This window comes from Phyllobates terribilis, unplaced genomic scaffold, assembly GCF_046119375.1.
Source record: "Phyllobates terribilis strain yellow unplaced genomic scaffold, ASM4611937v1 Scaffold_4__5_contigs__length_816908805, whole genome shotgun sequence".
NCBI classification, from domain to species: domain Eukaryota; kingdom Metazoa; phylum Chordata; class Amphibia; order Anura; family Dendrobatidae; genus Phyllobates; species Phyllobates terribilis.
The window spans coordinates 674,807,655-674,833,346 of record NW_027362764.1 but is presented as its reverse complement, the minus strand read 5'-3'; the positions used below and the strand labels follow the sequence as shown (position 1 = coordinate 674,833,346).

Sequence of the window (25,692 nt, the reverse complement as noted above, 5' to 3'; positions counted from 1 at the left end):
GTTTCCGCTCTGCTCCTGCCTTGTTTACCGCTCTGCGGTTTCCGCTCTGCTCCTGCTTAGCTTGCCGCTCTTGCAGTTTCCACTCTGCTCTTGCCTTGCTTGCCACTCCTGCGGTTTCTGCTCTGCATCTGCTCGCTGCTCCGGCAGTCCTGTCCTGCTCTGCTTCTGCTCGCTGCTCCGGCAGTTCCGTCCTGCTCTGCATCTGCTCGCTGCTCCGGCAGTCCTGTCCTGCTCTGCTTGCGCTCGCTGCTCCGGCAGTCCCGTCCTGCTCTGCTCTTGCCCACCGCTTCGGGCATTCCCTCTCTGCTGTGTTTGGCTACCGCATCTGCGGTTCTGTTTCTGTGACCCAGTCTGTACTGGGTCTTGTCCTCTCTGTGCTCCAGCCCGACCTTTCGGCCAGTACCTCCCCGCCTGCATACTCGCCTGTATCTACCCGTCTGCATACCTGCCGTGTTCGCTTATATCCACCAGTCTGTGCCAGCCTAACCTGCCTGTTCCAGTAATCCCTGTGTGGGTCAATCCCCGTGTCCGGAGTTTGACCTGGAGTAGCACCTGGTCCCTCTGCCCGGTTTCTCCTTGGTGCACTGGCGTCGTATGCCGTCGTGCCACCTTGGTCGGATCGGCCAGATACTTAGTCACGCCCCTCCAGGCACTCTCCGGTTCATGGTCCAGTGGAACCACTACTCCCGCACACGCCAGTCAGTCCGGGCGTGTGCATAAAAGCGAGCAATCTGGCCGTGACGGGGCGGGCTCCGAAGGGTCCATGCAAAGTCTGTGCCGTCCCTACAGGTGTGGTTTGTTTAGCAGTGATTCACCCGCCACATCAGGTGTCTTCAAAAATGTCTCGGCGCAGGGTCTCCTGCAGGCTAAACCCTTCATCGCGGTAATGTGACAGAAAGAGCAAGCTGGACCCGTAACTTGGGGGCGGAGCGAGACGTCCATGGGTGAATGAAGGAAGACTGTGAAATGGTTGCCAGTGACTTTGAGCTGCTCTTCAGGGGGGAGGGTCGTGTTGCCTGCAAAGGTCTTCTGCTTGGGGTTACCGGTGGTTGCCTCCAGCCACGCGGGAGACGCTGGTCCTGGTGAAAAGGAGCCTAGTATTAAAAGTAAAGAAGCAACAATGCTGGAGGCCCACGGTGATCAGAAGGATGCTGGTATTTTGCAGAGATGAAATAGTGCAAGAGAGAAAGCAAATGAAAAAAAGAAAAGAGAATGAATGTGTGCACTTGTGAAAAGGAATGGAAAAAAGGCATAGAAGACAGTGTCCCCTGCTGGTGGAAGGAAGGAAAAAGCAAAAGCCTACAGCACCTGGTATTCCCAGGTGGTCTCCCATCCAAGTACTAACCAGGCCCAACCCTGCTTAGCTTCCAAGATCAGACGAGATCAGGCGTGTTCATGGTGGTGTGGCCATAGGCAGAGACAAGCCTTTCACTTGCTGATTTTCTACTTTGACGTCTGGCTGCCGGCTGCCCTTTCCAGTGCTCAACAAGACCAGGTCCTTTTGTGCTTTCCATTTTCTTCAATTTTTTTGCTGGCTTCTTTAAAAGGTCTTGTAGACTCAACGACACACTCAGAGCCGCTGAGCTCACTTATCGGCTGCAGCGCTGTCGACGGAACGTCAGCTTCACGGCCAATGCCACAGGCCGGGAGCAGAGGCGAGACTCACCGGTAGACCCGGGTAGGGTGAGTAGAGCGTGGTTAGTTGCTTTCTAATAGGCTGCAGCCGGGGATTAACTTTTAATGAAAGGGAACAATCCCTTTGACTGTCTGCAGCACGCCACACCTAGGAAGCGCACTCTCACACACAAGCCAGCATGCACACGTGCTCGCACGTGACAACACCCCCTATCTGCCCCTACAACCTCTCCGTCACCATGCGTCAGACTCTCCTGCCTGTTTTATGATTTCAGGGCCCTAGCAGGAATCACCCCCCCCTCCCCAATTCCTTCCGCACCTTCCTTGCCTTCCTTGCACTGAGGTTAGCTCTTTGGCAGCCGTCTGGCTTGGTTACACAAGCTTCTTTGCAGAGAACCATGCTACTTCTGCTGGCCCTCGCTAGGCGGCCGGCATCCAAAACCTTCCCTGGGCACCTTCTGAAAGCATGGCCCCTTCACGGCCCCAGGTGCTTTTAACGCCATCATTTCCACACGGCGAGCTGCGGAGTCAATAAGCACTCCTAGCCGTGGCAAGGAGCTCGGTGTCAGGTCTGCGTGAAGGGCGGCGGGGTTGCGTACTTAGCGGCCAACTGGCTCAGAGGCCTTGGGGCTTCCATCATCTAAGTTACTTAAAGTCGGTGTCCGGCAAGGCATCTTTCCATGATAGTTGAGCTGGGCAGTAGGGCAAAACTTCATCAAAATGGTCTACAGCACTCAGTGTTCCCAGGAGGTCTCCAATCCAAGTATTGTCCGAGCCCAGCCCTGCTTTGCTTCTGAGATCAGACGAGATCGGGCGTATCCAAGGTGGTATGGCCAGTAGACGCTGCTCGATCCATCGCCCGGCCAGCCTTTCTCAGGATCGCTTGGTGGCGAGCAATCTGGCCGTGACGGGGCGGGCTCCGAAGGGTCCATGCAAAGGCTGTGCCGTCCCTACAGGTGTGGTTTGTTTAGCAGTGATTCACCCGCCGCATCAGGTGTCTTCAAAAATGTCTCGGCGCAGGGTCTCCTGCAGGCTAAACCCTTCATCGCGTTAATGTGACAGAAAGAGCAAGCTGGACCCGTAACTTGGGGGCGGAGCAAGACGTCCAGGGGTGAATGAAGGAAGAGGGTGAGATGGTTGCCAGTGACTTTGAGCTGTTCTTCAGGGGGGAGGGTCGTGTTGCCTGCAAAGGTCTTCTGCTTGGGGTTACCGGTGGTTGCCTCCAGCCACGCGGGAGACGCTGGTTCTAGTATTAAAAGTAAAGAAGCAACAATGCTGGAGGCCCACGGTGATCAGAAGGATGCTGGTATTTTGCAGAGATGAAATAGCGCAAGAGAGAAAGCAAATGAAAAAAAGAAAAGAGAATGAATGTGTGCACTTGTGAAAGGGAATGGAAAAAAGGCATAGAAGAGAGTGCCCCCTGCTGGTGGAAAGAAGGAAAAAGCAAAAGCCTACAGCACCTGGTATTCCCAGGCAGTCTCCTATCCAAGTACTAACCAGGCCCGACCCTGCTTAGCTTCCGAGATCAGGTGTGTTCAGGATGGTGTGGCCGTAGACGGAGACAAGCCTCTCACTTGCTGCTTTTCTACTTTGACGTCTGGCTGCCGGCTGCCCTTTCCAGTGCTCAGCAAGACCAGGTCCTTTTGTGCTTTCCCTTCTCTTCAATTTTTTTGCTGGCTTCCTTAAAAGGTCTTGTAGACAGAAGGCCCCACTCAGAGCCGCTGAGCTCACTGATCGGCTGCAGCGCTGTCGATGGAACGTCAGCTTCACGGCCAATGCCACAGGCCGGGAGCAGAGGCGAGACTCACCGGTAGCCCCGGGTAGGGTGAGTAGAGCACGGTTACTTGCTTTCTAATAGCCTGCAGCCGGGGATTAACTTTTAATGAAAGGGAACAATCCCTTTGACTGTCTGCAGCGCGCCACACCTAGGAAGCGCACTCTCACACACAAGTCAGCATGCACACGTGCTCGCACGTGACAACACCCCCTATCTGCCTCTACAACCTCTCCATCACCATGCGTCAGATTCTCCTGCCTGTTTTATGATTTCAGGGCCCTAGCAGGAATCACCCCCCCCCACCACCCCAATTCCTTCCGCACCTTCCTTGCCTTCCTTGCACTGAGGTTAGCTCTTTGTCAGCCATCTGGCTTGGTTACACAAGCTTCTTTGCAGAGAAACATGTTACTTCTGCTGGCCCTCTCTAGGTGGCTGGCATCCAAAACCTTCCCTGGGCACCTGCTGAAAGCCTGGCCCCTTCACAGCCCCGTGTGCTTTTAACGCCATCATTTCCACACGGCGAGCTGCGGAGTCAATAAGCACTTGTAGCCGTGGCAAGTAGCTCGGTGTCAGGCCTGCGTGAAGGCGGCGTTGTAGCGTACTTAGCTGCCAACTGGCTCAGAGGCCTTGGGGCTTCCATCATCTAAGTTACTTAAGGTCGGTGTCCGGCAAGGCACCGTTCCATGCTAGCCGAGCTGGGCAGTAGGGCAAAACGTCATCAAAATGGTCTACAGCACCCGGTGTTCCCAGGAGGTCTCCCATTAAAGTACTGTCTGAGCCCAGCCCTGCTTTGCTTTCAAGATCAGACAAGATCAGGCGTATCCAAGGTGGTATGGCCAGTAGACGCTGCTCAATCCATCGCCCGGCCAGCCTTTCTCAGGATCGCTTGGTGGCGAGCAATCTGGCCGTGACGGGGTGGGCTCCGAAGGGTCCATGCAAAGGCTGTGCCGTCCCTACAGGTGTGGTTTGTTTAGCAGTGATTCACCCGCCGCATCAGGTGTCTTCAAAAATGGCTCGGCGCAGGGTCTCCTGCAGGCTAAACCCTTCATCGCGGTAATGTGACAGAAAGAGCAAGCTGGACCCGTAACTTGGGGGCGGAGCGAGACGTCCAGGGGTGAATGAAGGAAGAGGGTGAGATGGTTGCCAGTGACTTTGAGCTGCTCTTCAGGGTGGAGGGTCTTGTTGCCTGTAAAGGTCTTCTGCTTGGGGTTACCGGTGGTTGCCTCCAGCCACGCGGGAGACACTGGTCCTAGTATTAAAATTAAAGAAGCAACAATGCTGGAGGCCCACGGTGATTAGAAGGATGCTGGTATTTTGCAGAGATGAAATAGCGCAAGGGAGAAAGCAAATGAAAAAAAGAAAAGAGAATGAATGTGTGCACTTGTGAAAGGGAATAGAAAAAAGGCACAGAAGAGAGTGCCCCCTGCTGGTGGAAGGAAAGAAAAAGCAAAAGCCTACAGCACCTGGTAGTCCCAGGCTGTCTCACATCCAAGTACTAACCAGGCCTGACACTGCTTAGCTTCCAAGATCAGACAAGATCAGGCATGTTCAGGGTGGTGTGGCTGTAGGCAGAGACAAGCCTCTCACTTGCTGCTTTTCTACTTTGACGTCTGGCTGCCGGCTGCCCTTTCCAGTGCTCAGCAAGACCAGGTCCTTTTGTGCTTTCCCTTCTCTTCAATTTTTTTGCTGGCTTCTATAAAAGGTCTTGTAGACACAACTAGTGTTGAGCCACCCCCGTAGTGTTCGAGTTCGGTTCGGTTCGTCGAACACCCGTGTGTTCGCCGAACTGTTCATCGAACTGTTCGTCGAACACCTTCGAACACCGTTAAAACCAATGGCAGGCAAACAAAAACACATAGAAACACATAGAAAACACATTCAAAGGTGTCCAAAAGCTGACAAACTGCTCAGAAGACATAACTAACACATGGAAAAGTGACAAGTACATATAGTCATGCGAAAATAAAAGAGGTGGAGGAGTAAAAGGAGGGGGAGACACAGATATAGGCATGTCATGCCCTTCTAAAATCCAAAAAGTGAGAAGCCGACATGGCCAGTCCGTTCCTGCCCGTGCCACCTCCGTGTCGCCGGGTTTGTGCCAGAGCCGCGGTAGACCCTGACGGCCAGCCCCCCTCTCCTAATACTGGTGCCTGTCCGCTGGTGGGTCGAGCCCCCCGCGGTGGGGGGGGAGTAACATCTGCAGAAGAAAGACCATCTTCCAGCCAAACTAACATGTCGACTTCTTTTCGTGGACAATGTGATACGATCCCTTTGTTACGGACACGCCCATCGCTACAAATTCCAGATGAGGCACAAAAACAGCAGGTGCTTCAGCGGATATCAAGTGCTCCTTCAAGTGGGCTCTCCTCCACCTCAACTTCAACATCACAAATACTCCAGTCCTCAGAGGTGTCACCCCAATCGCACTTGCTTCCTCACAGCTCCCAAGTCTCCAGCTGCCGGTCTGAGTATGGGGTAACACAGATGGTTGAGTCTGCACAGCTGTTTACTCATACTATAGCCTGGGAAACAGAGGTCTGCTCCAGAGCTTCTGTTAATCCAGACGAGGAAATGATCTGCACTGATGCCCAGAATCTTTATAAGTCGGATCCAGGACCAGATGAAGAAGGTTCTGAGCATAATGTAGACCATTGTTCCCAAACTGTAACTCCTGTTGGTGGAGACAATGATGAAGACGATGATGAGACTCAAATACCTGATTGGAGCGACAACTTGACTTTTCGGTCAGGGCAGGAAGAGGTTGGCTTTGAGGACGACGGGTGTGATAACACACAGGGTGATGATGACAAGGTTGGAGATCCCACTTACTGTCAACCCACAGTCAGCCAGTCGATGAGGTCACCCGGGCCTTTGCCTGGCCTTTGGGATGTCGCGGTGGTCGGCTCCCTGGCCCGTACCCTGTGGTCACTCTTTAAAAGGGTGGATAATTGTTAATTTTATAAGAGTTTGTGACACCACCTGTGGTATCTGGTGAGAAGCACCAGCGCTGCAGCAGTCCACTGAGGCCCGTGATAAGGCAGCTCGATGGTATAGCTCCCCACAGGTGGAGCTAGGTCTCAGGTCAGCGTATGCAGGGGGAATGCAGGACAGGCGAGACCCAGCTGGGTCAGTGCAAGAACGGAAACGGACACGGTAGTCACTCCAGTACCTTTTACTGGAGGAAATTCAGGCACATCCTGGAGCACTGTAGGGTGAAGGGTGCATATCAGGATCCTCCCCAATGAGCGGGTGTAGGGCCTCCTGTTTCTTGCCTCTGCGCAGTAAGTTTCTGACCTGCCTGGAGCTAGGCCTAACTTTGTCTCTGTCCTGCGCTGGCTGACCTTGTGGTAGGGCCTTCTCTTGAAGTTCACGCTCCCAGTATGCGGGGCCTAAGCGTCTCCTGGCTCTGTTACGTATCAGTACCTTAGCGATCCTGGGACTTGTAGTTCTCCAGGGATTCCGGTTATGCCTTACTGGGTCATAGAGATCCCGGTAAGCTCGGATCCGGTGTCCGGTAAATGCTTCGGGGTGAGCTTGTTAAGCTCCTCTGCCCCTTATGTACTAACTCGCCACTCGCCTTCGGCCTACTCGGGCCCTCAACAGGCTATACACACTAACGGCAGCTTGCCGCGCTTCACCGATCTTATGACGCCGGCACACCTTAAGCTCTATCTGGGCTCCCTGAATCTAGCTAGCAGGAGCCTCGTGCTCCACTGCTGAACTATTAACTGAGTTCTCTAGACTAGACTGAGCTCCACTGCAGACTGACCTCTCTTAGGCTTCTCTACTGCAGGAACTCTTCAGAGGAACTGAACTGCCTAGCTCCACCTTCCCTATTTATATCCCTAACGGGCTCCCTCTGCTGGTCTGAGGTGGAAGGTGGAGATGTGTGAATGTTTATGGGGCCTCTTGTGGAGGATTCCATCAATACACTCTTCTAGGATCTGTGATACCAAGCGCAGCGGGGCGTCACAGATGCTATTGATGACGAGGTTAGGTTGCGCCTTCCTGGACAGAGACGGAGTACTGGAAGCACGTCAACAACTGCATCCTCAACCACAACTCCGCCTCTGACCACAAGTCGTAGTGGCTCTTCAGGTCGCATGGGCTCTAAGCCTTGCATAGCCTGGGCATTTATTCAGATCGATAAGGATGACCCAACTCGTGTTATCTGTAATATTTGTCACCAAAAGCTAAGTAGAGGCCAAAAAATCATTAGTTTGAGTACTTCATGCATGTACCGTCACATGGATATGAAGCATAAGTTGCAGTGGGAAGCTCACTGTGCTACAATGCGGCCTAGCAGGCTGGGCCAACCACCGTCTGCCCCATCTTGTGCATCCGCGGCCTCTTCATCCTCTGTGACTGGGGGGACAGCAGTCACACATGTTTTTGGACGCAGACCTGCCACCTCTTTACCTGCAACAGCCAGTGTGATTGGCAGATCATCAGTTCATTGGGAAGTGGAAACACCTGCTGGTCTTGAGAGCTCTCTGACATCGAGAGCACCACCTTTGGATCAAGGCAACCTAACATGTCCGCCTGCATCTTCCTCACAGACCGGCAGTTTGCCAGGGACACCCTACTCAACCCCGTCAAAGCACAACAGCCAGCCCTCGGTCCCTCAGATGTGGACAAGTAAAAGACCATTTCCTCCTAGCCATGAGAAAGCTAAGAGGTTGAATTTCATCATCTGCAAGCTGTTGGCTACAGAAATGCTGCCTTTCCGCCTGGAGGACACAGTGGATTTTTGAGACCTTATGTCCGTCGCAGTGCCCCAGTACCAGATGCCCAGTCGGCACTACTTCTCAAAGAAAGGTGTGCCTGCGCTCCACCAGCATGTCGCACACAACATCACCGCTTCTTTGAGAAACTCTGTGTGTGACAGGGTGCATTTCACCACAGACACTTGGACGAGTAGGCATGGACAGGGGCGTTACATGTCGCTGACAGGGCACTGGGTAACTATGGTGACAGCAGGACAAGGGGCTGCTGTCCAAGTCTTGCCGTCCCCGCGAGTTGTACGTCAATCCTCTTTATCTAGAAGTTCCTCCACTGCTTCTGCCTCCTCAACCTCCTCTCGGTCCTCCACCTGCACCCAAAGCCTGTCTGGTAATGCCACCTGCTTTCTAACTGCGCACCTCCTTACTATGCTGGCAGCAGGGCTCAACGGCATCAGTGTTTACTTTGAAATGTCTGGGAAATGTGAGTCACACAGCTGAGGACTTGTGGTCAGCTCTGGAGACCCAGTTTCATGAATGGTTGTCTCCACTGGACCTGCAACCAGGGAAGGCCGTGTGCGACAATGCTGCAAACCTGGGTGCGGCCCTTCGCCGGGGCAATGTTACACACGTGCCTTGTATGGCTCACGTGTTGAACCTGGTTGTCCATAAATTTTTAGCCCACTATCCCGGACTAGATGGCCTTCTGCAGAGGGCACGGTCGCTGTGTGCTCACTTCCGCCGTTCGCATCCCGCAGCTCAACGACTTACATCTCTACAGAAGTCGTTGGGCCTGCCAGTTCACCGGCTGAAATGCGATGTGCCGACACGGTGGAATTCAACTCTGCACATGTTGCAGCGACTGTGGCAGCACCGACAAGCCCTGGTGCAATAGTTTCTGACGTATAGCCTGGGCCAACGAGATCCAGAGGTGGGGCAAATCACACAGCAGGAGTGGTCTCAGATCAGGGACCTATGAAGTTGACGCGCCCCCTGGGCCGTGGGGTATCCGGAGCCGGGCCGGTAGACGCTGGGGGTTGTAGTCACTGTGGCGGTGACCCGGTCTGTGACCCAGGGCGGTCAATCCAACGGTAATTTGTATATATGGATTTTATAATGTCCGACTACGCCACCTGTGGAGTGCGGCCAAAGGGGCGGAACAGTCCTCTGAAGCTGGTGGTTTTGCTGCAATGGTATTATTACTCACCACAGGAAGAGTGTAGCTTCAGGGCAGTGTGGGTGGATGATGGTGGTTGTAGTGCAGGGAGTCAGTAATGAACACAGAGTCCGTGTGATGCAGTCCCAAGATCTTTACTCACAGTTGTTGCAGTCCAGATTACAGGTACCAGAGCTATCTCACCCGTCGTGCTGTGCGTACTCAGTGAGGGGCTCAGTCCACCCCCAGATAGCTCCGGAGTACTTAGCAGGACCCCCTTCTGTGTGTCCTTTCTCTGGCCTTCTCCCTGCACCTCACACCCAGTGACACTTCTATCCGGTATCCTCGGGCCTTGGCGGGCGACTTGTGTTCCATCCCCTGGGTCCTATGTGGCTACCTTCTTAGTGAGACTGGTGTGGACTTTTGCCTGCAGTACATGAAATGCTGCAGCCTCCGGTTTCTAGTTGAGCCTTGCTGTTTCTCCTCTAGTTGAGGGACCGGTTCCCCTTATCTGGCCTGACCCCTCTACATCCTGGTAGCAGCGGGAGTACAGGTGGCCTTCTGCACGGCCCGTAGCCCTAGGGTCCCTTCGGTTCCTGGAGCCTTCCTGCTCCCACTCCTCTCTTCTCTCCTTCAGTCCTGGGCCTCCCAGGCTAGGCCCGCCTCCGGAGCAGAGCTCATGTCGAGCCTCTGCTCCTGTCACTTTTCCTCCTCTGACTGGCTTGCTCTTTCTAAGATGGCTTCCTGTTTATACTCTCCCTGTCATGTGCTCCCCTAAGCTGCTCCCCTAAGCACCCACTACATAGGATCCTCCCACCAGCTAGGGACCTGGGACTGTGCGCTCCCTTAGGAGCAATCTCGCCCTAACCCCACTGCGGGTATGTGTTGGATGCAGGTGTTAGGGTCCCGAGCCATACGCCTTCCTTACCTGAGGGTGAGATACCACACCTCTGGGTGAGATGCAGTAACTCTGTGGTGACTGCACCCTCAGGGGCGCCACACACCTTTCTGCACAGTTTTGAAATGGCGACGAAGATGTTTAGTGCTGACGACGATGCCATTATCAGCATAACTATTCCGGTGATTTACATGCTGGAGCACACATTAAACAGAATTCAGAGTCAGGTGGTCGGACAAGAGGAGGTGGAGGAAGTAGAGGAGGAGTCGAATGCGGAAGGGATAACATCTCCAAGGTCCAGAAGGTTGGCAGCACCAAGGAGGCAGGCATGGGAGGGTGGGGGAGAGGGATTAAGCAGGGCGCATGGTAGCAGCTAAACTGTTGAGGAAGGTGCAGGAGCCGAGGAAGAAGTGGAGGATGAACTGGCGATGGGCATGGAAGACTCATCAGATGAGGGAGACCTTGATCACATTTCTGTTGTGCGAGGTTGGGGGGAGAGGGCAGAGGAAAGAAGCATGATTCTTACCTCGCTACCAACACAACAAGGACTTGGTCCTCCTGGATGCGCAAGACAAATGAGTGCCTTCTTGCTGCACTACCTGCAACATGACCCTCAGATTGCAGAATTCGAAGTAATCTCGACTACTGGGTTGCCACACTCTTAGATCCCCGGTACAAAAGTAAATTTGCCGAAATAATTCCTGCCATAAAAAGGGATTGACGCATGCAGGAGTATCTGCAGACGCTGTTGCAGAATCTTACATGTGCTTTTCCACAAAACACCAGTGGTGCACGAAGTGAATCTCACAGTTCTAACTTGCCAACCGCGGGACTGTCGAGTCTTCATCACTCAAACCGTAACAGTAACACAGTATCTGCTGGTAACAGCAATTTTGTGAAATCGTTTCACCACTTTTTTAGACCATCCTTTGCAAGGCCACAGGAGACAAGAAGTCTGACACATAGTCAATGCCTAGAGAGGATGGTGCAGGAGTATCTCCAAGTGAACATCGATGCCATGACTGTGTCACTGGACCCTTGCTCATTTTGGTATTCCAATCTGGAAAAATGGCCAGAGCTCGCCGCTCACGCCTTGGAGATCTTGTCATGCCCTGCAGCCAGTGTTCTCTCTGAACGTGTGTTCAGCGCTGCTGATGGTGTGCTGACAGATAAGCGCACGCGGCTGTCCACTGAGAATGTAGACAGACTCACGTTCATAAAGATGAACAAATCATGGATTCGCAAGGACTTTTCTAATCCTGTGTTATCCTTGGGAGGCTAAAAGCTTGAGGATTTGGTAATATCACCTCACCAACCGTTTTAAGCAACTGTGGGGCAATTGATGCCACTTAACCCTGGAACGCATGACCATAAAAATCTACACTTTCATATACCTGGGGCCTTTTAGGCCCGTGTGCAAATAACATTGAATAACTCAAACTCAAATGACAAACAACTATATACATGAAGAATACCTAGAGTTTCAAAATTCTAACTAAAGTAATCTTGCAGAAAATAGAAAACAATTAACAGGGCGGGACTGCGAGGCCCCAGGTATGCGTTCTAGGGTTAAGTGGTGTCTGTGCCACAATTTTGGGAAAAAATGGAAACTCTTTTTGGAGTCCCCTTGCTGTGTCTTACGTGACGTTGGCATCGTCAATTCCAGGTGGGTTGGGTCGCTCCCCCCCCTTTTAACTGTAAGAAACTACATACACTATGGCTTGGGGTAACACAGATGATTGAGTCTGAAGAGCTGTTTACTCAGAGGTCTACTCCAAATCTTCAGTGTCTGCTAGTCAGCGTAGAATTTTTAACTACATCTAGCCTAGGCAATACTTTGGGCGTAGTAGCCCAGCTGCGAAGCAAGCTGCACCGCCTGTATATCTAATAAGAATTTTTAAATGCATCTAGCCTAGGCAGACTGTGGGGACCCCCAACCAAACCCAGACGCTCAGCCCCCCTACCGCCCCCCTTTCCTTGACAATACAATAATGTAACTCTTACAACTGGATGGGTGAGGATCGGTCACAGCTTTATTAACTCTTTATACTCATTCCATTAGAAAGACATTTTATTTCTAAAATAATTCAGCTTGTTGCAGCATGCCCTGGGTCTCCACTCCGGCAACTTGGCCAACAAGTGTAACTCTCCAACATGTCCTTTCTATTTCCAGGCCACGGAGGATCCTGCGTACTCGTATGCAGGACTCTGACCCCCACCCATCACTCTTAACGCTTGTTCCACTCCGTCCTGAAGTCCTGACAGGAATATGTCCAGTCCAATATCCATTAATTGAACACCGTCGGGCCGTATGAGGCCTGCTTTATCTCCTTCCAGTTGTCGGTGTCGTACCACTACACCGCCTCTGTCTCTTCTAAATTTTGCCATCCGAATATTTATTACCCGCCTTGTCCGTTCGATGGCCGTGATGTCTCGCGCACCTTGCCATACCGCTATCGGCACAATCTCTGACCATACTATAGCTAGTTTTGTGAAAAATTCTCTGAAGCGCTCAGTGTCTAGTTTCATTATTGCCATTAGTTATGCGCTCTTGTGATGACCTAGGTTGTTTCCCCCGGCCTGTATAACTAAGATGACCAGACATCTTGCCTCTCTCCCTACCTTGATTACCTCCATTAGTACCTGTGGACATAGCAGGCCTCTAATACCTCTCCAGTTGAAATATGTGTTATGAAACTCTAATTTCCTCCCGCCTGGGCGGACTTTCGCCCTTTAATCTGCCCAATATATATACGAGTGGCCTATCACCCACACTGTTGGCTTAGCATCACCTGTAAAAGAAACAAACCACGTTAGGATAACAAGTCCGGTCTTATGTACCTTGCCAAACACGTGGATCACCATCTCTCTATCCTCTGAACTTCCGTTTCTGACAGTCCTGCTCTTGCTGCTTCTGTGGCCGCGCCTATGCGGAATGAGTGTGTCCCGTAATCTTTGGGGTGGTTCCCTGCTGATGTTATGCATTTATTAAATATAGCTTGGAACTGGTATCTTGATAATGGCGTCCCATCAATGTGTGATAGGAACAAATTACTTTGTGATCTGATGGTTAGATATGGTTTTACTATTGTTACCCGACTCAGTGTACCGTTTGTGGGTTGTAGAAGTACCCAAGTGCCCCTGCCCGCTGGAACCATTTTCGATTTGTGTATGCGTAGACGTATTGCATTATTGCCTATGACTACGTCCTGGTGTAATAAGCCTCCACTGGTGCTAATTTTGGATTGAGGGACTAATTCGCTTATGCATAGCGCCCCGAAGAAGGCGATCACAAATGCAGTAGACAGTAGTGTTGCTTCAAATTGTGAGTGTCATGTTAATGGTGTTAGGGATATGATGTGAGAAATCAGTTTTAGTGACACGGGACGGGACGTCTACACTCCTGACTTGGCTGACCCCTTTTCCACCCTTTTATGGATTGTCTGATGATGAATCTTTGTCACATCTCCCCAATTCAGTAGTTGGAAGTGAAATGCTACTCCGGTCAGACACCGCTGCGCTGACGCCCCTGATATGCCCCTCATCATTAGCTGGTGGAGAAATTCTATGGTGACTTGTGATCTGGCTTGTTCACATTGGTCAACCCGTCTGCCTGCTACTAGTCGTGTCCACTCTTCCCATGCCTTACCGTATGCTTGCCACGTCGACGGGGCAACTGACGCTCTGATTAATGGCATCAACTATTCGCCACTAGATCCCATAGGGAAGGTGGGCAACTGTTGTCCCGATGGGTGGGCATTGTGGAAGAGCTCTGTGAAAATCTGCCAATTGAATTGTTTTAAAGCGTTAGCAGCAGCTTTAGACCCCTCAGCATAGTGGCTAGCGCGGACCCATACATTGTGTTTTAGGCACAGGAATGCTAGCCTGGGTAGTAGGCCTAGCACTGGGAGAGACGATGATGCCATCTTATTAATGCAGTGCGCTAAGCTGGTGTTTTTTGTTATGAAGCGTATATTTTTGTAAGCCAGGAGCGCGCCCCATATTTCTATTGCTACCACTATTGGGAAGAAAAATTATTTTCAGGGCTAGATGCAGCGAAAAATTATTATTAATTGAAAAGCTGGTGGAGCTTGGTATAGATGGCCTAATACAATGAGACCCACACACTGCTAGAAGGCCAAATATTTTTTCAGAGTTAGATGCAGAAAAAAATTATATTCAGTTTGCAACCTGATGGAGGTCAGTATAGATGGACTAATAGAACAAGTCCCACACACTGCTAGAAGGCCAAATATTTTTTCAGAGGTAGATGCAGACAAAAAATTATTTTGAATTTGCAACCTGATGGAGGTCAGTATAGATGACTAATAGAACAAGTCCCACACACTGCTAGAAGGCCAAATATTTTTTCAGTGCTAGATGCAGAAAAAAATTATATTCAGTTTGCAACCTTATGGAGGTCAGTATATATGGACTAATAGAACAAGTCCCACACACAGCTAGAAGCCCAAATATTTTTTCAGAGGTAGATGCAGAAAAAAATTATATTCAGTTTGCAACCTGATGGAGGTCTGTATAGATGGATTAATAGAACAAGTCCCACACACAGCTAGAAGCCCAATATTTTTTCAGAGGTAGATGCAGAAAAAAATATATTCAGTTTGCAACCTGATGGAGGTCTGTATAGATGGATTAATAGAACAAGTCCCACACACAGCTAGAAGCCCAATATTTTTTCAGAGGTAGATGCAGAAAAAAATATATTCAGTTTGCAACCTGATGGAGGTCTGTATAGATGGATTAATAGAACAAGTCCCACACACAGCTAGAAGCCTAATATTTTTTCAGAGGTAGATGCAGAAAAAAATATATTCAGTTTGCAACCTGATGGAGGTCAGTATAGATGGACTAATAGAACAAGTCCCACACACAGCTAGAAGGCCAAATATTTTTTCAGAGGTAGATGCAGAAAAAAATTATATTCAGTTTGCAACCTTATGGAGGTCAGTATAGATGGACTAATAGAACAAGTCCCACACACTGCTAGAAGGCCAAACATTTTTTCAGAGCTAGATGCAGAAAAAAATTATATTCAATTTGCAACCTGATGGAGGTCTGTATAGATGAATTAATAGAACAAGTCCCACACACAGCTAGAAGCCCAATATTTTTTCAGAGGTAGATGCAGAAAAAAATATATTCAGTTTGCAACCTGATGGAGGTCAGTATAGATGGACTAATAGAACAAGTCCCACACACAGCTAGAAGGCCAAATATTTTTCAGAGGTAGATGCAGAAAAAAATTATATTCAGTTTGCAACCTGATGGAGGTCAGTATAGATGGACTAATAGAACAAGTCCCACACACTGCTAGAAGGCCAAACATTTTTTCAGAGCTAGATGCAGAAAAATATTATATTCAATTTGCAACCTGATGGAGGTCTGTATAGATGGATTAATAGAACAAGTCCCACACACAGCTAGAAGCCCAATATTTTTTCAGAGGTAGATGCAGAAAAAAATATATTCAGTTTGCAACCTGATGGAGGTCGGTATAGATGGACTAATAGAACAAGTCCCACACACTGCTAGAAGGCCAAACATTTTTTCAGAGCTAGATGCAGAAAAATATTATATTCAATTTGCAACCTGATGGAGGTCAGTATAGATGGACTAATAGAACAAGTCCCACACACAGCTAGAAGGCCAAATATTTTTTCAGAGGTAGATGCAGAAAAAAATTATATTCAGTTTGCAACCTTATGGAGGTCAGTATAGATGGACTAATAGAACAAGTCCCACACACAGCTAGAAGCCCAAATATTTTTTCAGAGGTAGATGCAGAAAAAAATTATATTCAGTTTGCAACCTGATGGAGGTCAGTATAGATGGACTAATACAACAAGTCCCACACACAGCTAGAAGCCCAATATTTTTTCAGAGGTAGATGCAGAAAAAAATATATTCAGTTTGCAACCTGATGGAGGTCTGTATAGATGGATTAATAGAACAAGTCCCACACACAGCTAGAAGCCCAATATTTTTTCAGAGGTAGATGCAGAAAAAAATATATTCAGTTTGCAACCTGATGGAGGTCTGTATAGATGGATTAATAGAACAAGTCCCACACACAGCTAGAAGCCCAATATTTTTTCAGAGGTAGATGCAGAAAAAAATATATTCAGTTTGCAACCTGATGGAGGTCTGTATAGATGGATTAATAGAACAAGTCCCACACACAGCTAGAAGCCCAATATTTTTTCAGAGCTAGATGCAGAAAAAAATTATATTTAATTTGCAACCTGATGGAGGTCAGTATAGATGGACTAATAGAATGATGCTATGCCCAAAAGATTTTACTTCACTAGGTGCAGTAAAAAAATTGGTATTCTATACACAGGTGGTATATCTTGCAACACAGATAGGCTACTCCACTGACTAACACACTCTGCAATAGGCCAAAAAGGATTAGCTTTGCTAGATTCAGCCAAATGCTGTGAAAAAAACTTGCACAGCACTGGCACAGACCTGCCTGGCAAAAACTGATAGGAACTGATGTAACCTAGTCTTGAAAAGGACTCCAATTACAATTAGTCTTTACTCCCACAATCTATCTATTTAAGAGCACAGACCTGCCTGATAAAAGTCGTAGGAAATGCTGTAACCTAGTCCTTAAAAGGACTGCAATCACAACTATTCCCTACTCCCAAGCTATCTGTATATTTGTGCGAAAATTGGCTTGAAATTAACAAGGTATAGCGCACACAGCAACAGCGGTGCCGTCTAACACGCAGCTGCAGCAGTGAGAAAATGGTGGCGACGGGGAAAATGGCTTGGTCTTATAGGGCAAGGACATGTGACATACACTGCCAATGACACATGCCCTTGCTTGTGTGAAAAAAAGCACTTCGCTCCGTGTGTGCGCTGCTGATAGGCTGACAGATTGCACCTCCCCACTGCAAATGCGGGAAAGAGAAAAAAAAATGGAGATCTTCTTTGTTACTGCAGAGATCCATCCCCTGCCCCTCCCCCCACCCCGCTGTACACACAAACTGCGTATTAACATTCATTTTCATCATTACTGAGAAAAAATCCAGTTATGATTTTGGTGCACGAACAGTTATCGAATATAACCTCGAACTGCCGAATTTTTCTCAAATTGTTCGTGTTCGCCGAACGGCTCGAACACCGCCCAAAACAGCTCGAATTTGAGATTGGCGAACAGTTCGAGTAGAACAACGCTCATCTCTAGACACAACGCCCCACTCAGAGCCGCTGAGCTCACTGATCGGCTGCAGCGCTGTCGACGGAACGTCAGCTTCACGGCCAATACCACAGGCCGGGAGCAGAGGCGAGACTCACCGGTAGACCCGGGTAGGGTGAGTAGAGCGCGGTTAGTTGCTTTCTAATAGCCTGCAGCCGGGGATTAACTTTTAATGAAAGGGAACAATCCCTTTGACTGTCTGCAGCGCGCCACACCTAGGAAGTGCACTCTCACACACAAGCCAGCATGCACACGTGCTCGCACATGACAACACCCCCTATCTGCCCCTACAACCTCTCCGTCACCATGCATCAGACTCTACTGCCTGTTTTATGATTTCAGGGCCCTAGCAGGAATCAACCCCCCCCCTCCCCAATTCCTTCCACACCTTCCTTGCCTTCCTTGCACTGAGGTTAGCTCTTTGGCAGCCGTCTGGCTTGGTTACACAAGCTTCTTTGCAGAGATACATGTTACTTCTGCTGGCCCTTGCTAGGCGGCCGGCATACAAAACCTTCCCTGGGCACCTGCTGAAAGCCTGGCCCCTTTACGGCAACAGGTGCTTTTAACGCCATCATTTCCACACGGCGATCTGCGGAGTCAATAAGCACTCCTAGCCGTGGCAAGGAGCTCGGTGTCAGGCCTGCGTTAAGGTGGCGGGGTAGTGTACTTAGCTGCCAACTGGCTCAGAGGCCTTGGGGCTTCCATCATCTAAGTTACTTAAGGTCGGTGTCCGGCAAGGCTCCGTTCCATGCTAGCCGAGCTGGGCAGTAGGACAAAACGTCATCAAAATGGTCTACAGCACCCGGTGTTCCCAGGTGGTCTCTCATCCAAGTACTGTCCAAGCCCAGCCCTGCTTTGCTTCCGAGATAAGAAGAGATGGGGCGTATCCAAGGTGGTATGGCCAGTAGACGCTGCTTGATCCATCGCCCGGCCAGCCTTTCTCAGGATCGCTTGGTGGCGAGCAATCTGGCCGTGACGGGGCAGGGGCCGAAGGGTCCATGCAAAGGCTGTGCTGTCCCTACAGGTGTGGTTTGTTTAGCAGTGATTCACCCGCCGCATCAGGTGTCTTCAAAAATGTCTGGGCGCAGGGTCTCCTGCAGGCTAAACCCTTCATCGCGGTAATGTGACAGAAAGAGCAAGCTGGACCCGTAACTTGGGGGCGGAGCGAGACGTCCAGGGGTGAATGAAGGAAGAGGGTGAGATGGTTGCCAGTGACTTTGAGCTGCTCTTCAGGGGGAGGGTCGTGTTGCCTGCAAAAGTCTTCTGCTTGGGGTTACCAGTTGTTGCCTCCAGTCACCCGGGAGACGCTGGTCCTGGTGAAAAGGAGCCTAGTATTAAAAGTAAATAAGCAACAATGCTGGAGGCCTACGGTGATCAGAAGGATGCTGGTATTTTGCAGAGATGAAATAGCGCAAGAGAGAAAGCAAATGAAAAAAAGAAAAGAGAATGAATGTGTGCACTTGTGAAAGGGAATGGAAAAAAGGCATAGAAGAGAGTGCCCCTGCTGGTGGAAGGAAGGAAAAAGCAAAAGCCTACAGCACCTGACATTCCCAGGCGGTCTCTGTTAAATGGTTAGTTATGGAAATGCATTTGGAATGTTAATCGATAATCATTTTTCTGAGTTCTATGCCTCAGCCATCGTGTCTAGTTGACATGCGCTATTTGTGTGTGTATTTTTGGTTCACTACCATATGCAGAACAGGTGTCCATACGACTGGCTATAAAAGCCCATGGTACAGAAAGGGGGGGCTCTCTTGCTCTGCCCACCCCACAAGACACAGAATCTTCATGCTGAGAAGCAGATGACATGTAGGCCTGGACACATGCTGGACAAAGACATGATTTACCAGCCAGGATCCAAGGAAAGATGGGTGAATCTCAACAATTAAGCTAATTATGGACAAATGGACAATTACTTTATAACTAATTATTGTATGTACCTGCTGCAATCTGATTCTTTTTAATGGACAATCCAAGCATAAATAGATACATTTTTTTATAAGAATATCGTGATATTGATACTTTGAGAAGTCCTCAGTAGAAAAAAATAATACAGGAAGAGTATTATTTTACAATGGTGAGCCAGCCAGTCCTGTTTTTTTGTTTTTTAAATTAAGTAAGTGAATTTCTTCCGTGAACAAGGGGGAGTCCTGACGAGCTGAACAGCTGTTGTTCACGTGTCAGTAAATTCACTAGTTTGTCACGAGAAGCAGAAAGGACCTACAGACTGAGGAAAGACAGGAAGCAGAGGTACTAACAAGGAACAGAATCACACAGGAAAAGAATCAGACGAACTGAAGACAGGACGTGCTGATAAAGAGAAGCCAAGGAATCTTAAGGTAAGCAAAATATGGATATAATTTCTTCTTTTGCTAAACAAAGTAATATTAATTTCAAAGTTAATGTACGAGATGACATAGAAGTTTTGTGGCTCAGTTTATACAAAGAATGTGAATTGCAGAATTTACAGTTAACTTCTAAATTGGTAAATAGAGACAAACAGAAATTGAGAAATATTCTACATTTGGTAGATTTTTTTCATAGTCTTGTGTTAGAGATTTCTAAGCAGGAAAATAGTGTAGAAGTGTCAGACGGTGATACTGATTCTGACTGTAATGTGGAAAATGAACAAGAAGTAAGACACGTGTCTGTAACTGAAGGTGACCTTGGGTCTGACCAAGAGACGGACATACAGAAACCTGACATGGGAGGAGACATGACTGACATACGAGAAACCGACATACTAGGTGATGTGGGAGGAGACGTGAGTGACGTAGGAGGAACGGATGTACAAGAGCCACTAAAAATATCAGAGAATTCTGGAATTACCCAGGCTCAACTCCAAATTAAAATGAGGAAAAATTTTCTGAAATTATACAAAATCATGCCAAAATATGATGTCAAAATCCATGCCTGTAGAAATTCAGAGACATTTGATAAATTCTCTGATAAGTTTGATTTATCCATTGAGGAGAGGAATCAATTATTTAAAATATGGATTCCTGTGACATTGTCCAGACGTTTACATTTAATGCCCTGTGAAAATCACTCTCCTAATGGATGGGAAAATGATTCGGACAGATTAAGATATTTGATTTATTGTGTCACAAAGGATTTTCCCAACATAGAAGATCTGCAGAAACTAAGGATTGGTAGGAAGGAATGTACATATACATTCATGTCCATATTTGAACGGTTGTACAAAGCTCTCATCAAAAATGGAAAAGTACAACATATGATAACAACTTTTGTACAAAAATTCAAATTCCTAAATTCAGTTTCCCAAGTTATGGCATCACAAAAAAATTCATTATTTGAATGTGCGCAGATGCTGGATTCTGTTAGAAAACATGAGAATCGTGAAAAGAAAATAAATCAAGCTAAATTTATAAAACCAGGAAAGGTAAAATCTTACCAAAAACCAATATCAAACTCTCCTAGACTGAGTCATCCCCATAGTGAACTCTATCAAATACGCAGAAGATTTCATATATGTTATAAGCCATATCAGCCAGTGCAAAGATCCATCTCTCCACAGAATGAGTTAATTCTCAGTCAGAACTTTGATTCTCTAAAAAGGAAAATGGCTGAAACAGATGGACAGAGACAGGTGAGACGACCAACTCACAGTGACGTCATGGAATGTGGACAGAAGAACAGGCAGTTCTCTGAGGTGTTGAAGGATAGAAAAATGTCTTTCCTAAATAGGGCGTTCCTGGAGATATTTGAGAGAGACAGAAGATTTGGTTTAGGGAGTGGCTAAGGAAAAACTGTAATTATAATGTTGTATCAAAATGTAATACAATGTCTCAATATTTATTTATAATCTTATACAGCAAATTGTAGTTACATAGTTTCTAATAGTTCATATATATATATATATATATACACTTGTCTAAGTAGAGATTGCGTATAATTGTATTTATATATACGTTTATAAAATATATATATATATTAATTATTAAATTAGAACTTCATATATATAAATTTAAGTAGCAATATTTTGAATTACATTAGAACCAACCAATATATGTATAAGATATTTAAATAATTCTGTTTCTGTATGAATTTGATATTTAATTTTATTTTCTTATATTTCCTTAGAGTTTTCATTCCAAAGCAGGATTTGATCAAAGAACTCTAAAATGGATTTATTTCTTTATTCACACAGGAAGTGAAAAAATTGCAAGATTTTATGTGTATAACATTTTAAAATAATAACAATATATCTAGTTGAACTATAATATATATGTAATACTTATTAATTCTTTTGTGTTGCTAATATTTTCTGTGCATGAAGTGTTCGTGCAAATTAAAGTAGCTTTACAGCATGACGTGTGACAGCTGCGGCCTTTGAACTTTGAGCTAATAGTATAGGATCCCATTCATTCTATTTTCAACTGATGTAACTTAAGACCGGGCAGCCAGTGAAAAAAGAATCTAAGACAAGAGTTTTTTCAAGTGTCTGAAATTCCAGTGACTTACTCTCATATTATATAATATGTACTTGGGGAATATTCAAAGAAATATAAAGATATTCAATTGATATGGCAATGCGCATTAATAAATTGGGATACAACAATTTTGGGTTAAATATATATATATCTAAAACTTCATATGTGGAATGTTTGAGTTGAACAGATCTGTGAATGTCAGAGTGAAGGTGACAGATGAGTAAATCAGCAGCTGCTAAGTGTGATTGATGTGACAGAGGCCTCGTATGTTTGAAAAAAAAAATGTTTCTTTATGTGAAGGTACAAAAATATATTTAATTCTGAGGAAATTATAATACATAATTAGGTATTACTGTATCTACATATATATATTTATATATTTCTTTAATAATTATTATTTCTTGATTTAACTAATAGTGGATAAGGGCAACCACACATCAAAATGGTTTACTAAGCAAATTTATATTTAGAATAATTTTCCACATGATAATATTCTTGAATAACTATAATATTATTTTTAATGGTTACCTAAATAGGTACACACCTCTCTTTAGTCAAATCTATGCTACTCATCGATATGAAATTTATGCACAATATTTCTAGAAGAATAATTATTTTTAATTTGGTTCTGATATATACATACATTTTATAAAATAATATTTTTGGTATTAAGGGGGAAAATGTGTTTTTGATCCTGATTACATAATCACTTTTGATCAATACTTATTTTCCACACATTTTAATAAAGAAGAAATAATAATAAGGTACTATGGAATAATTAAGAAGGGTATTACATGCAAAGTTGCATAATTTAATATTTTTTGGTGGTACAAGGTTATGACAAATATGAAATCATCCAGATAATGGAGATATAAGGGTATTTTTTATGAAGAATATAATTACTCTGCATTTGTCATTAAAATTTAAAGGCCTTATTTTTATTTTTGTTCTTATTTTTACTCTTAATTTTATTTTTCATTTTTTAAATTTTATTCTTACTTTATACTTCTTATTTTTCTATTTTTTCATTTTTTAATTCTCATTTGATTTTATTTCAGTTCAATATCTCAATTGAGAAAACACATTAATATTTAATAAAGTAATGTCTAATACAAGAGTATTGCTTCATTAAATATATATTGCTAAGGAAAAAAATGTTTACATTTTCTGAGTAAACACAACAATTCATTCATTCATTTATTCATTCATTCATTCATTCATACATTCATATATTTATTCATTTTGGTTCAGGAGTATACATTCTTTGATATTATTGGTTTAATAAAGATATAAAAACTTGTTTTTTCAAAATACACTGACACCTATGGGTTGGAAAAGGTAATTACACCTATGACATAAAAATGTTCTATCATATGGAGAACTTGATTGATAATGAATTATTATCTATTATTGTTTATTATTCCAAACATAATTTATTTAAATATTTTGATAATAATTAGATGGATATTACTGATTGCTATGTTACGCTGTGATATTATAGGTTAGGAAAAACTGCCATATTTGGTATCAGATTAGGGAATGAAGACTTCAATCAAGACATCGCAATTATGAATTCTATCTTAATAAAGACTATTAATTTTTATAAATCAAAGAGATTCTCAAAAGTTACAAGAAGAAGCAACTGATATCCGGACGTCTCAGAAGGTAACAGGTGTGAATGCTGAGTGTTATAATAGACTGTGTCCATTACATACAATACAATTCACACCACTGATCACCAGGACGGCAGAGGACGATGATCCTATATGTACTGTGTTGTGTTTAAGTTTCATCACGTTCCAGTGGTTTCTTATCACCTGCAACGCTTCAATGAAAGCTGGTGAACAGGTAATACCTGGCATATGTGTCCTGTATATAAAGGACTGAGTACTGGTTATGGTGCTATATAAAGCAGGAAAGTGTCAAGTTAACCCTTGCTTTACTGACCAAAGACGTCACATCTGTTCCAAAAGTGACACGAGACCAGTGCGGACACACGGAAGATTCCAAAGACGATCCAACGTAAGTCCAGGTGACACTGCACAGATATTAAAGCTACATTTCATCCATGGACTTTGTTTTCTTATCAACTGACACACATGATCTTTCTAATAAAGAGTACAGTTTAAGGACTGAACAATAATGAACACAATTATGGACTGTACAATATCTACATGCTGTAATTTATTTCAAAGGAGTTTTCATCTAAAGACTGTGTTATAAAAGAACCAAGAGGAAGACGAGACGATGACCCGATGACATCAGATGATGACGATTGAACCCGCGATTGCTTCAATTTAGATATAGGGAAGTATAATTATACATATTAAATGAATATTAGTCACGGCTTACCATAACGTGAATTCACATCATTATATAACAATAATCCGATATTGATACTATTATTACTATTATTATTATTATAGAAATTTAATGATATTTCCAAGGAAGAAGGAAAGAAAAAATGATTGATGAATGTATCTTCTTTTGAGAAATTTCAGTTAAAGTCCTTTTATTCTCAAAAAAGGGGGAAATGTTAAATGGTTAATTATGGAAATTCATTTGGAATGTTAATCGATATTCATTTTTCTGAGTTCTATGCCTCAGCCATCGTGTCTAGTTGACATGCGCTATTTGTGTGTGTATTTTTGGTTCACTACCATATGTAGAACACGTGTCCATACGACTGGCTATAAAAGCCCATGGTACAGAAAAGGGGGGCTCTCTTGCTCTGCCCACCCCACAAGACACAGAATCTTCATGCTGAGAAGCAGATGACATGTAGGCCTGGACACATGCTGGACAAAAACATGATTTACCAGCCAGGATCCAAGGAAAGATGGGTGAATCTCAACAATTAAGCTAATTATGGACAAATGGACAATTACTTTATAACTAATTATTGTATGTACCTGCTGCAATCTGATTCTTTTTAATGGACAATCCAAGAATAAATAGATACATTTTTTTATAAGAATATCGTGATATTGATACTTTGAGAAGTCCTCAGTAGAAAAAAATAATACAGGAAGAATATTATTTTACAGTCTCCCATCCAAGTACTAACCAGGCCCGACCGTGCTTAGCTTCCGAGATCAAATGAGATCGGGGGTGTTCAGGGTGGTGTGGCCGTAGGCAGAGACAAGCCTCTCACTTGCTGCTTTTCTACTTTGACGTCTGGCTGCCGGCTGCCCTTTCCAGTGCTCAGCAAGACCAGGTCCTTTTGTGCTTTCCCTTCTCTTCAATTTTTTTGCTGGCTTCCTTAAAAGGTCTTGTAGACACAATGCCCCACTCAGAGCCGCTGAGCTCACTGATCGGCTGCAGCGCTGTCGACGGAACGTCAGCTTCACGGCCAATGCCACAGGCCGGGAGCAGAGGCGAGACTCACCGGTAGACCCGGGTAGGGTGAGTAGAGCGCGGTTAGTTGCTTTCTAATAGGCTGCAGCCGGGGATTAACTTTTAATGAAAGGGAACAATCCTTTTGACTGTCTGCAGTGCGCCACACCTAGGAAGCGCACTCTCACACACAAGCCAGCATGCACACGTGCTTGCACGTGACAACACCCCCTATCTGCCCCTACAACCTCTCCGTCACCATGCGTCAGACTCTCCTGCCTGTTTTATGATTTCAGGGCCCTAGCAGGAATCACCCCCCCCCTCCAAAATTCCTTCCGCCCCTTCCTTTCCTTCCTTGCACTGAGGTTAGCTCTTTGTCAGCCGTCTGTCTTGGTTACACAAGCTTATTTGCAGAGAAACATGTTACTTCTGCTGGCCCTCGCTAGGCGACCGGCATCCAAAACCTTCCCTGGGCACCTGCTGAAAGCCT

At 46.0% G+C, this 25,692-nt stretch overlaps 1 non-coding gene and 5 pseudogenes across 1 annotated transcript; all 6 read right to left on the bottom strand.

Annotated features, from left to right (window-relative positions):
- Nucleotides 1-1,296: 1,296 nt before the first annotated feature.
- LOC141266405 (5S ribosomal RNA) lies at nt 1,297-1,415 on the bottom strand. The gene has a single exon (XR_012320443.1). It is a non-coding gene; the product is annotated as a 5S ribosomal RNA (ribosomal RNA).
- A 942-nt stretch (nt 1,416-2,357) lies between these two features.
- Nucleotides 2,358-2,477, bottom strand: LOC141269424 (5S ribosomal RNA; annotated as a pseudogene).
- Nucleotides 2,478-3,083: 606 nt separating this feature from the next.
- Nucleotides 3,084-3,192, bottom strand: LOC141268108 (5S ribosomal RNA; annotated as a pseudogene).
- Nucleotides 3,193-4,137: 945 nt separating this feature from the next.
- LOC141269872 (5S ribosomal RNA) lies at nt 4,138-4,257 on the bottom strand (annotated as a pseudogene).
- Nucleotides 4,258-4,863: 606 nt separating this feature from the next.
- LOC141270306 (5S ribosomal RNA) lies at nt 4,864-4,982 on the bottom strand (annotated as a pseudogene).
- Nucleotides 4,983-18,202: 13,220 nt separating this feature from the next.
- LOC141270024 (5S ribosomal RNA) lies at nt 18,203-18,322 on the bottom strand (annotated as a pseudogene).
- Nucleotides 18,323-25,692: the final 7,370 nt, after the last annotated feature.